The sequence below is a fragment of the Equus quagga genome, chromosome 11, assembly GCF_021613505.1.
Source record: "Equus quagga isolate Etosha38 chromosome 11, UCLA_HA_Equagga_1.0, whole genome shotgun sequence".
Classification (NCBI taxonomy): domain Eukaryota; kingdom Metazoa; phylum Chordata; class Mammalia; order Perissodactyla; family Equidae; genus Equus; species Equus quagga.
Window position 1 is genome coordinate 18621784 of NC_060277.1, and position 12454 is coordinate 18634237.

The window sequence follows — 12454 nt, forward strand, 5'->3', positions numbered from 1 at the left end:
AACAGATTTTCAGCGTAGATGAAATAGAAGATGAAGATGCCTTCAAGAACTTTCATTCCTAGAGAAGGGAACTGAATGCCTGGCTTGAAAGCTTCAAAGGGTAGTCTGATTCACTTGATAGGGGAGAAGGCAGCTGGTGACTTTAAGTAGAAGCCAATGCTCATTTACCACTCTGAAATTCCTAGGGCCCTAAAGAATTAGGCTAAACCTACTCTGCCTGTGCTCTATAAATGGAACAACAAAGCATGGATGACAGTATATCTATTTATAGCATGGTTTAGTGAATATTTTAAGCCCACTGTTAAGACCTATTCCTCAGAAAACAAGATTCTTTTCAAAATATTACCATTCATTGACAATGCGCCTGGTCACCCAAAAGTGCTGGTGGAGATTTACAATGAGATTAATGTCATTTTCACGCTTGCTAACACAACATCCATTCTGCAGCCCACGGATCAAGGAGTAACTTTGACTTTCGAGTCTTATTGTTTGAGAAACACATTTCCTAAGATTATAGCTGTCATAGGTAGTGATTCCTCTGAGGGATCTAGGCAAAGCAAATTGAAATAAAACCTCTGGAAAGGATTCACCATTCTAGAATCGTTAAGAATATTCGTCATTCATGGGAAGAGGTCAAAATATCACCCTTAACAGGAGTTTGGAAGATGTTGATTCCAACCTTTGTGGAGACCTTGAGGGGTTCAAGACTTCAGTGTGGGAGGTAGCTGCAGATGTAGTGGAAACAGCAAGACAATCAGAATTAGAAGGGGAGCCTGAAGATGTGACTGAATTGCTGAAATCTCGTGATTAATGCATGAGGAGTGCTTTCTCATGGATGTGCAGAGAAAGTGGTTTCTTGAGATGGAATCTATTCTGGGTAAAGATGCTGTAAAGATTGTTGAAATGATAACACGAGATTTAGAATATTACATAAACATAGGTGAAAAAGCAGCAGTGGGGTTTGAGAGGATTGATTCCAATTTGGAAACAAGTTTTACTGTAGGTGAAATGCTATCAAACAGCATCTCATGCTACAAACAAGAAATCCTTTGTGAAAGGAGGAATCAATCAATGCAGCAAACTTTATAGTTGTCTTATTTTAAGAAATGCCAGAGCCACCCTAACCTTCTGCAAACGCCACCCTGATCAGTCAGCAGCCAGCATGATCCAGGCAAGACCCTCCTCCAGCAAAAAGATTACAACTGGTTGAAGGCTCAGATGATAGGTAAACTTTTTTAACAATAAAGTATTTTTTAATTAAGGTACGTACGATCCTCTTTAGGCATAATGCTATTGCACACTTAATAGAGTACAGTACAGTGTAAACATGACTCTTGTATGCACTGGGAAGCCAAAAAGTTTGTGGGATCCCTTTAGTGTGATATTCCCTTTATTGCCGTGGTCTGGAACTTGCCCCTCAATACCTTCAATGTACGCCTGTATATTTCAGTTATATACTTTAAAAAGTTGAAGTGCACACAAAGAAAATAAACTTCTTAAAAAATTGCAAATATGGCTTCACGTAATTTGCACGTCAAAAAAACATTTAATTTCCTTACAAACAGTCTAACTCACCTGATCAATAGGGCAAAGTCCAAGGTGAGTTTTGCTGAGTGAGAGAGAAAATCATTTGTATTAGAATCATCAGGGTTTCTGGGGAAGCGTTCATTTTCTAGCCCCTTACCAGACTGATGGAATCAGAATTTCTGAGAAGAGTTATTTGGAAATCTACATATTGTCAACCCCTCCATTCCCACTAAAAAATGTGAACCAAAATAGTGATAAAGCACTCCTTTGGTTCCAGCGGACATTTTATCTCAACTTCCAGAGAAGCCTTTGTGGGATGTTATTTGACTCTCAATTAAAAGATCCAGTTAAGGCCCTACTAAGCCAGTAGAGGTTTCCTCAGTCAAGTCAAAGTCCAGACAACCTCAACTAAAGAGAATTGAGAAAAGACTAGACTGGCTGATAAGCCACAAAGAATGGTTTCAATTGAGGTAGATGAAGAGCTATTTTGACATGGGCATCACAAATTTTCCAGGAAAAACCTCGAGGAACTCAGCCTTTGGAGTGTGTAAGGGAGAATTTACACTGTAAAAATGGAGAAGTCCATAAGTAGGAAACACAGTTGAAGTGAAAGGCAAAGATGAAAGTGTGATTCACTATCACACTCCCCTGACACTCCACAATGCTACCCACAGACACACACACACACACACACACACACACACACACACACACATACACACACCAATTCCAGAAACTCAGGATGCTGAAAACAGACGAACCAGTATCAGGCAGCCCACACAAACATTATGAACATCGCTCCTCGTTTGCTGTTTGTTATGTTCAGTTTGTCCTGCACAGTCTCAGGAGACAGACAATGATAAGAGCTGTTGCGCCACAGAAATAAGGGAAAAACAGTGGGGTTTGGGGTGGATTCATGTGAGATCTCGGCATTGGCTACTCACATATTTTTTTCATCTCCTTCATGAATAGAGAAGACAGTGATTGTATAAAGAGAAAAAGATGTCTTGTTTCTCCCTCTTATTCTTGTGATGAAGTCCAAAAGAAAAGGAGGAAAAACAGAAAATTGAGAACAAAATAAGTACATTTGTATGCTGAAGAGAGGATAAGACTTGAAAGAGGCTTGAAGTCTACCCTTTAACTACTCACTGTTGCAGATCAACTGATGAAGCAAAATCCACTTCTGATGGGATTTTAAGGATGACAAGGATTGATGTGCTGCTGAGATAGAAATACTCCCTATAGAGTTTGTCTTGGCTGATGAGCCGTGTTCTAGGGAGTCAGCAGGGAACTCAGTTTGATTAAATAAACTCATAAGATTTTGTTGACATTAGGAAAAGGACATTGAGTCTCTACAGAAACAGCAAAGGTATCAAAACTGATGGAGAAAGTGAAGAGAACTGCATGTACCCAGTAGACATATTTACTTAACTTTAGCAACTATATTACAGACGACAAGATGTATTTGAAAAAAGAATGATCAGTAAAATCTTTGAGACCTGTCTTAGGGGCCTGGTATTCCTTCTTCGGGTCATTATTTGCACCATCCTATGTACAACTAGCTATGGTTATGACAGTTTCCAAGGTGCTTATAAACTCACTGAGCATTTAAATTCATTTTCCAAAATGCCTGGGGTTGTGCAGCCTCAATGATACACTTCCACTCCTGTTTTTTTTTAAAATTATGTTATTGAGATGACATTGGTTTATAACATTGTGTAAAATTCAGGCTTATGTTACTGTATTTCAGCTTCTGTATAGACTGCATGGTTTTCCCCACCAATAGTCTAGTTTTTATCCATCGCCATACATATGTGCCCTTTTACCCCTTTTGCCCTACACCCTACCCCCTTCCCCTCTGGTAGCCACCAATCTGTTCTCTGTATCTATGTGTTTATCTTCCATATATGAGTGAAATCATGTAGTGTTTGTCTTTGTCTGGCGTATTTAGCTTAGCGTAATACCCTCAAGGTCCATTCATGTTGTTGCAAATGGAATGATTTTGTGTTTTTTATGGCTGAGTAGTATTCCATTGTATATATATATATATATATATACACACCACATCTTCTTTGTCCATTCATCCGTTGATGGCCACGTGGGCTGCTTCCTTGTCTTGGCTATTGTGAATAATGCTGTGGTGCCTATAGTGGTGCAAAAACCTTTTTGAATTCTTGATTTCATATTCTGTGGATAAAACCCAGTAGTAGAATAGCTACATCATATGGTATTTCTATTTTTAGTTTTTCAAGAAATCGCCACACTCTTTTGCATAGTGCTTGCACCATTTTGCATTCCCACCAGCATTGTATGATGGTTCCCTTTTCTCCACATCCTCTCCAAGCACCTTTAAATTCACTATGTATTTAAATTCATTTCCCAAAAATGCCCAGAGTTGTCCATCACAAGCGATGCTCTTCTACTCTTGTATTTTGTTTTTAAAGTAGACATCACAGAAGATCCAGACCATCTTTTCTGAATTCTAAAAAACATGAAATTTGTCTCAGACCTGTCCTTACATCTCCCTCAGACATTCACCCATTCTTCAGTCACATGTTGCCTATATAAACTGCTCTGTGATAATCATTCTCAAGTTTCTTCCAGACACAGAATTTGATCCCAGGGGAGGCCTTTAGTTCTTTCATGTAAACATCTTGACTGAAGGAAATAGCGTTTAATCTGAAGGTGATTTGAGCTTATAAATGTTCAGCCTTCTTTTGTGTCACATAAGGGTACTAAATTAAGTCAAAGTCCATTTTGTGAGAGTGGTATAGCCTGAAAAGTAAAAACCAATGGAAGTAGACTACTTATAAAACGAAGAGCTCCACCAAAAATTTCGGCTTTCGTAAAAGAAATTTTCATTGAGCTGAATGCTTTAGGAGCCTTTTGAGATGCTTGAGATCTTTTCCCATTTTCTCTCTCTAGAACAGTCTGTACTAACATGACCAAATAAGACAGTACTGCATCTGTGACCAAAGGAATTGCCTTTTTTTTTGAGGAAGACTAGCCCTGAGCTAACTACTGCCAGTCCTCCTCTTTTTGCTGAGGAAGACTGGCCCTGAGCTAACTTCCATGACCATCTTCCTCTACTTTTATCCGTGGGACGCCTACCACAGCATGGCTTGCCATGCAGTGCCATGTCCACACCCGGGATCCCAAATGGCGAACCCCAGGGCCACCGAGAAGCAGAATGTGCGCACTTAACCGCTGCACCACCAGGCCATCCCCCTAACCAAAGGACTGGTCTTAATTTCATCATTTCCATACCAAACAGCAATATGGTATCCAGCAACTAAGACTTTTACTAACCTTATGGTTCCATGGAACTTTCCAATGTTTAGCGAATCTTAGTATTCTAAGATTTTGGAGGGTGTGCCCTTTTCCAATAACGGTCTGTCCAAATGTTAACTAAAGGCAAAATGGAAGAAAGTATTTGTAAAGCCCTGTAGAACTGGATACAATAACTTGTTCCTCTTCCTTACTCCACAAATCACTTCATTTTTTTTTTTATATCTTCTAAGAACTCAAAGATGTGAAGTATTGGGAACACATCATATCATATCTCATCAAATTATACCATGTCCTATTTCCTAACTGTGTCTGCTGTGGGACCTAAAAGCAATGAGAAGTCAAGGCACTGAGCACACTTAAGAAAGCCAAGATCATGGATTCTCAGTAACTTTTCTGTATTTAAAAGAATCAGGAGAAATGGCTGATTGCAGGGGTGGGGCAAGGAAAGTACAAATGAGCCTGGAACATCTTATTATACCAGAAAGTAAAGATGTACTCAAAGAATATGGAGATTTTGTCAAAAGGACACCAGAGCCAACTTGGATGTATTTGTGTTTGACTGTTTCTGGCAAAATTTGAGTCTTAAAATAAATAAATACATAATATTAAAATAAATGAAAAATTATATATTTGAACAAAATAAGAAAACATGAGCCTATACCAGGAGTAGGCAAATTTTTGAAGGTCCAGATAGTAAATCCTTTAGCTTTGCTGGCCAAGTGGCAGGATCAAAGTTATTTTGTAGGCACTTACATAAAAGCAAGAAAAAAGTTTACACAACTTTTTATAACTAATAAAAGTTTACAACAATTCTTTGTAGTACACATCTGCTAAGACAAGAGTAAACTCAGCGAGAGCTGTTTACAGTCTTAAGCAAGTTTATTTTCTGTGGACACATTTCTTCAGCTGCTTTACTCAAACACTGTTTAATTAACTCAACATCAGTAAACAGCTTACTTCGCTTGGCTAACAAATGAATCACTGACAAATTTATTTTGATTACAGCCTCTGTTCCATTTTTTATTTTGTGAAGAAATTCTGCTGTGATCAGATATTCTGCTTTAAATCTTTGTCGCCATTTCTTTCCTGTGAGTTGAACTTGTTGTGATGACTGGTAATATTGATGTAGACTGAATTCTTTTAGCACATCTCCAGTGACATTGTGTTGAAACACGATGCTTTACCAACTTCTTCAATAAAGATAATTCATACTCCACTGAGCCTTAAAAGCATGACATTCCAAGTCTACTTTTCTTTGATTTCTTGGTTTTACATGTTGAGTATGCACTGGTAATAGAAAAATAAAATATCAGAGTCTGATCATACACATGGCACATGAAACACTGCTGAGTTATAATGACATCATTGTGCTTTGTAGTGGAACAAGCAGAAGTGCGAAGCAATGAGCATGTGGAGTGCCACGTATGGTCTCTGTCACATTATCAGCTGGGTCATTGTACTTAAAAAGCTGCCATAGACATATGTAAATGAATGGCATGTATGCCAGTGAAAGTATTCATTTACACTGAAATTTGAATTCCATACAATTTGCATGTGTCACAAAATATTATTCTTTTAGTTATTTTTCAATTATAGAAAATTGTTAAACCACTCTTAGCTCAGAGGCCACTCACAAACAAATAACAAGCTGGATTTGGCCCACATCTGTAGTTAGACGGCCCCTGATCTATAATGATATGAATGAAAGAATGAATGAGAAAGGAATATCTTCTTTGGAATTGTATATCAAGTAATGAACACAGAAGAAAACACGGGGAAAATCACCTATTTATTTTAAAACTAACAAGTAAGAGTTTGAATGAGGAACAGCATATTTACATTTCAAAGTCTATTCCCAGAGACTATTAATTTGTTAGTAACAAAAGACAAAAGAATAAATTTACAGTGTGAAACTCTGGCAGACACCACTGAACCATGTCATCAAAGCTAACATCACTAATATTGAGATATACCAACATAATGTGCCTCTTATTATTTTCACTGAGGACGCATACCTTCGCTATATGTTTTTTCAAAATGTACAGCCTTACTCTATATTGAGGAAACATCAGGCAAACTCAAAATGAACAACATTCTGACATGTACTATCCAGAAATACCACGGGCAAGTAACATCAAGAAAGGAGAAGAGACCACTCCAGATTAACCCAGACTAAAAAGACATGACAACTAAATGTAATGCCTGATCCTGGATTTGATCTTGTCCCAGGAAAAAAAAAAAAACTATATGTATATATATATATATATATATATATATATATATATATGTAAAGGCCACTATTCTGACACTTGAAAAAATTTGAATATATATTTGTGGGTTATATAATAGTATTATTATTACAGGAAATATCACATTTACTGATTTTGGTAACTATACTGTTTTTGTGTAAGAAAACATCTTTATTCTTAGTAAATACACACATGTAATTAGACATAAAGGGCCTTGATTTCACTAATAAGAGAGAGAGGGAATGGTGAAGCAATTGGAGTAATATATAAATAATTGGAGATTAGGGTAAAAAGTACACACAATTCCTTGTCCTATTTTGTGACTTTTATTTAACTTTGGAAGACTACAAAAATTAAAATTTCACCTTATTCCCATAGAACAGAGGCTATTTGCAGTGCAAGTAACCATCAAAGAATAGAATTCATTATGTGTAAATATTCCTATAAATTAGTAAGAAAAATATAAATAGCATAATAGAACAAAGAACAAAATTATGAACAGGCAATCATGAAGGGAATTAAATGTGGAATTAAAAATATTTTTAAACACTCTATTTGCTGCTAATCATGGAAATACAAGCTAAAACTACGTCATCCTTCTTGGATTGGCAGACAGTGAGTGATGACCCTAATGAAGGAGAGGAGGTGGAGCAGCAGGAACTCTCAGGTGTCTCCACAAGGAACTGAATTCTTCCAACAACCTGAATGAGCCTGAAAGTGGATTCTTCCCCAGAGCCTATGAAAAGGAGCACAGCCCTGCCAGCACAATTTCAGCCTTGAAGACCCTAAGCAAAGAACCCAGTCATGCCACGCTGGACCTCTGGTCTACAGAACTCTAAGAGAGTAAATGGGTGAGTTTTGAAGTGCAAACTCGTGGTAATTTGTTATGAAGCAATAGAAAATAATACTCATATTATTTAGCCTTAAAAGAACCTAGTGAGTTAGATGTTGTCAGCATCACCACTAAAAGTGAGGTGTCCGGAGATTAACTATCAGTCAGACAAGTGATAAGTGGCCTGGCTGGTTTCGACGATGATCTGACTACAGAAGCCATCCTCTTAATTCTGCTCCTTCTAGAATTACTCCCATGCCAGCAGCTCTCCTGGGCCTCTTCTCAAATTTAAAAGCTCTCAAATCTTCATCTCTTGATTTCTGTTTCTGTCTGTGCTTTGAGCATTTTGTTTTTTGTCTTTCAGGCTACTAATTTCAGTCTCAAATGTAAGGATCCGTTTCTCTTGCAATTCATGTGAGAAATTCGTTAGTTAAGTAAACAGGTTTTAAACTCCTTAGGGGGGCTTTCTTTACATTCTCCTCATTATTCTCTCACTGGCTGCTGGGGTTTCTTGCAAAGGGCAGAGGTCTGGATGCTGGAAGGTATGTAGTCATTACCTATGTGGGCTAGTGGTGTGTCATTTCATGTTCTTTATGGTATCTTTCACTGTACAGAAATCTACATTTTGAGGTAAAAAGATCTATCGGTTTATGGCATTTAGATTTGTTGTCTTACTTAGAAAAGTCAAATCTGCCCTAAGAGCATAAAACCCGTGTGATATATTTACTTCTCTTCTACGTACAGCTACTTTTTCAATTTTATATATTTAGTTTATTAGGATATTAGTTTCAAAATTGCTAATAGCAGGATGAATTATTGCCTTTCATGTACATTAATTATTCAATCATTTTATGAATAAATCCCCAAATGATTTGAAGTCATGTATTATTTTCATTTGTGTACTAAGATTCCTTTCTAGACTTTCATCTATTTTTGTTCTAGTAACAAATCATGTTGATTACATGTGTTTTATAGTATTTTAAATACGTAGGAGGAGATGTTGCCTGTTCTTATTTTCCTGACCTACTCTAAAGATCACTCTTTTTGAAAATGTTCTTGAATAGTTTCACATATATGTTTTTATATTTAAGTTTAGTATTTCAAAAGCTTATTGGATTTCTGATTGTCGTTACAAGAAATGTATATATAAATATAAGAAATGTTAAGATCTTTTTTTATCTTCCTTCTGTCTCTATAGGAAGTACATCTCACAATTTATCAGATATGAGTTTTTTCCTAATTATCTTTGTAAAGTCGTTTTACCATTTTTTAAAAATTTCTTGTTTGGATTTAATCAATTAATTCTTGTATATTTTGTTTTCAACTATCTTACTAAATTTTCTCACTGGTTTTATTAGTGTTTTAGCTAAGTGTCACTTGTTTTTGTATGCAAGCATATTATATACAAAGAATATTATATTAATTGAGGATTTGGAGGAGCTCTCATTCTTCTCATACATCAGCTGATAAGGAGGAAATTGATTTAAGACACAGGAAGGGGTGAGAGCTTGTGAGCACTGGTACAAAGTTTTCCCTGACTGCTACGTGTATATCAGGACTAGGGATTCTGCGGTAGATAACAAGAACCACTTAGGCTTCAGTGAAGAACAGCCCTGGTGTTTTATCTCAGTTCTATGAAGTACTATTTGAATGACAGGTTATTTAACTGATCTAAATCTCAGTTTTCACAACTAGAAAAAGTTGGGAATTAAAGTATTTAGTGCCAGGTCCACAATTCTACAGTTGTTCCTGGAACCAGTTCCTAGGACTACCCCAAAACCCTATGCCCACACTTTGTTTCAGTAAATTGGAACAACTCCATAATTTGATACCTTATTTATCACTTGGCTTGAAGTTTTCACTTGTTCCCTTTCTCTTACTTATCGAATTTATGTGTATTTCAGTGGTCACAAACTCATTTCAGGTGCCGGCTTTAATTTCCTTGAGGGCAAGGACCAGTTTTAAGTTTCCAAACAACCTCAGGGTCCAGTACAGAAAGAGCAGCCAGTCAACACTCGCTCAGGCTCCTTGTGTTCATAGTCACTGGAATGATGGGCTAAACAGATGAGTGCAAAGGCTCCTGTTGATGTGCTTTCTGTCTCCATTTTTAAATCTGTCAGATAATAACATATCATCACCTCTTTTTGTGGCACCTCCACAATATCTCTGTCAGTTCACTTTTTCTGCCTCATAGACAAGGCTGCCTGTCCACTTGTCATATTATCATCCTTTCTTCATCCATGTAGCAGCAGACTCGATGTCATCACTTTGAGGTCGTGGATCCTCAAGACTTGGCCATTTCAGGAATTAACTGTTGATAAACCCCCATTTGTCCACCCCTCCTAAATGTTGTAGAACAAGATGGAGAGCTGGTCAGAGAGGGAGAGTAACAGTGTCTTCAACATTTGAAATTTAGGCTCAGAAGGAAATGAGGAAGATATTATTGGAAACAACTTAAGTGTCTGTCAATAGAAGAAGGGGCATAGATAATGCAGTATAAATATACACATACATATTTGATATACAAACATGATTAAAAAATGATTAAAAATCATCACATTGTACAATTTAAATATATGCAACTTGATTTGCTGATTATGCATCAATAAAGCTGAGAAAGAGAAGAATTTGCACCAGCAGAAACACTGCCAGCTTGGTCTAAAAGGAATAAAGACAGAACTGTGATGAAGGAAGGATGGTCACAGAAATGCAATAAGGCTGGCTTTGAAAATGGTGGGAGGACTCAGGAGGCACAGAATGCAGGTGGGCCTCTAGAAGCTGGGAAAGGCAAGGTAAGGAATTCTCCCCAGAGCCTCCAGGAAGGAGCTCAGTCCTGCCAACACCTTGATTTTATCCCAGCAAGACGTTTGGGCTTCTGGCCTACAAACTCTAAGAAAATGAAATTATGTGGCTTGAAGCCATGAAGTTTGTGTAGTTTCTCACACCAGTAATAGAAAACTAACACAAAATTTTAAAACCAAACTTTCTCAGCAGAGGGCCAGAAACCAGTGCCAGCAATTTCTGCTGAGTAGAAAACAGAAGAGACGTCCTTAAGAAATCCTTTTGCCTTATGTCTCACTCTTTCACTGACCTGGCACATAAAAAGAGTTGATGGATTGAGATAGAGCCCAACAAGGAAAAGGACATGAATTTCCATGAAATATTCTAGCATATCTGTACTACAGCTTGAGGTTATGAATAAACTTGGGATTTTAACAGTCTCCTTTGTAAAATTGAGAGTATTGTCTCCTTGTGAGGAGATCACTGGGGAGCTGAAGCGGTGTAATTTTCTGTTTTCTACATTGACTAGATAACTTTGCCTTTTTCCTACTCTCCTTTTTGTCTTTCAGTGTGTGGTGATCTTTTGGAAACTGCAAAATATAGGAGATCTTTAAAAAGTGATTCAAAACTCCTGAGGAAATTCTTTGTTAAGTAAGAACTATCCTCACGGCATTCATTAGGGAAAGTTTTAAATAAAACTTGAGCCTTAGCTAGTAGCCAAGTATAGGATTTGTACTTGTGGCTAGCAAACCCCCTGGATTTAGAATATTCTAGCAGATGTTAAGAAAGGAGGTGAGCAGTGTGAGGTAGAACAGAGCAGAATCAATAAAATGTTCAAATGCTAAGACTGTGGCAGCTCATTTTTGTTCTTGGTGTTGGCTTCAAAGGATGGCCATGAAGTTGAGAATAATTGGCTATTTCCCAACAAGGACTATCTTGTGTAAACTTAAATTGAGTGCTACCTATTCACAGAACAAGGGAGGAGAAATCACCTTAAAGTGAGTTTTTAAAATATTTACAAAGCAAAGAAAGAGAAACAGTACCTCAAGGTACTGTTTTGAAAAGGGTGTGAAATTGAAGGAAAACCTGGTAGCATAAGAATAAAGATTGCATCAAAAGAAAAGTTCAGTATAGAAATCTGGAACAAGGGGAATGGTAAGAATTTCAACACCAAAAATTCTTCTAAGAAGGGTCGGCAGAAGGGAGGGTCTTCAGGTCCTCTTTATCCCAGGTTCTGCCCCTTCACTTTGCCCTCGACCTTGATTAAGGACAGAGAGATTTAAAACTCAACACTGAATTGCCTCCGCTCTTCAGGGATAAGAACTCCTCCTGCTACTGGCATGTTGAAGTTTTCTAGCACCAGGTCACAAACTGATGTAGGGTTTGTTTTTTCAGCACGTGAATAATAATTTGTTCAAATTTAAGTTATACGATGAATTTTTGTTGGAAATGATTTAGACTGGGACTATTGATAGAAGTCATGAGAAGACAGTGAGGGAGCTTTGTCCCAATGAGCAGGAATACAGGTAGCTCTTATGTCACGTAACCAGGTCAAGAGTTAAAACAAGACGTGAGCCGTATTTACACAAATACCTGTCATGTAACTAAGGGTTTGGTCAATAACTGTGGCTATGGATTGAGAATTAAGTACAAACCATATTGGCCAAAACCTATGCTTCAATTGGCTGGCATCTCTGACAAGAATCATTTCCATTTTGCCTTATGAATGGCCCCAAAGCAGTTGGTAGAAATTTACACTGGAACAGTTGTGATG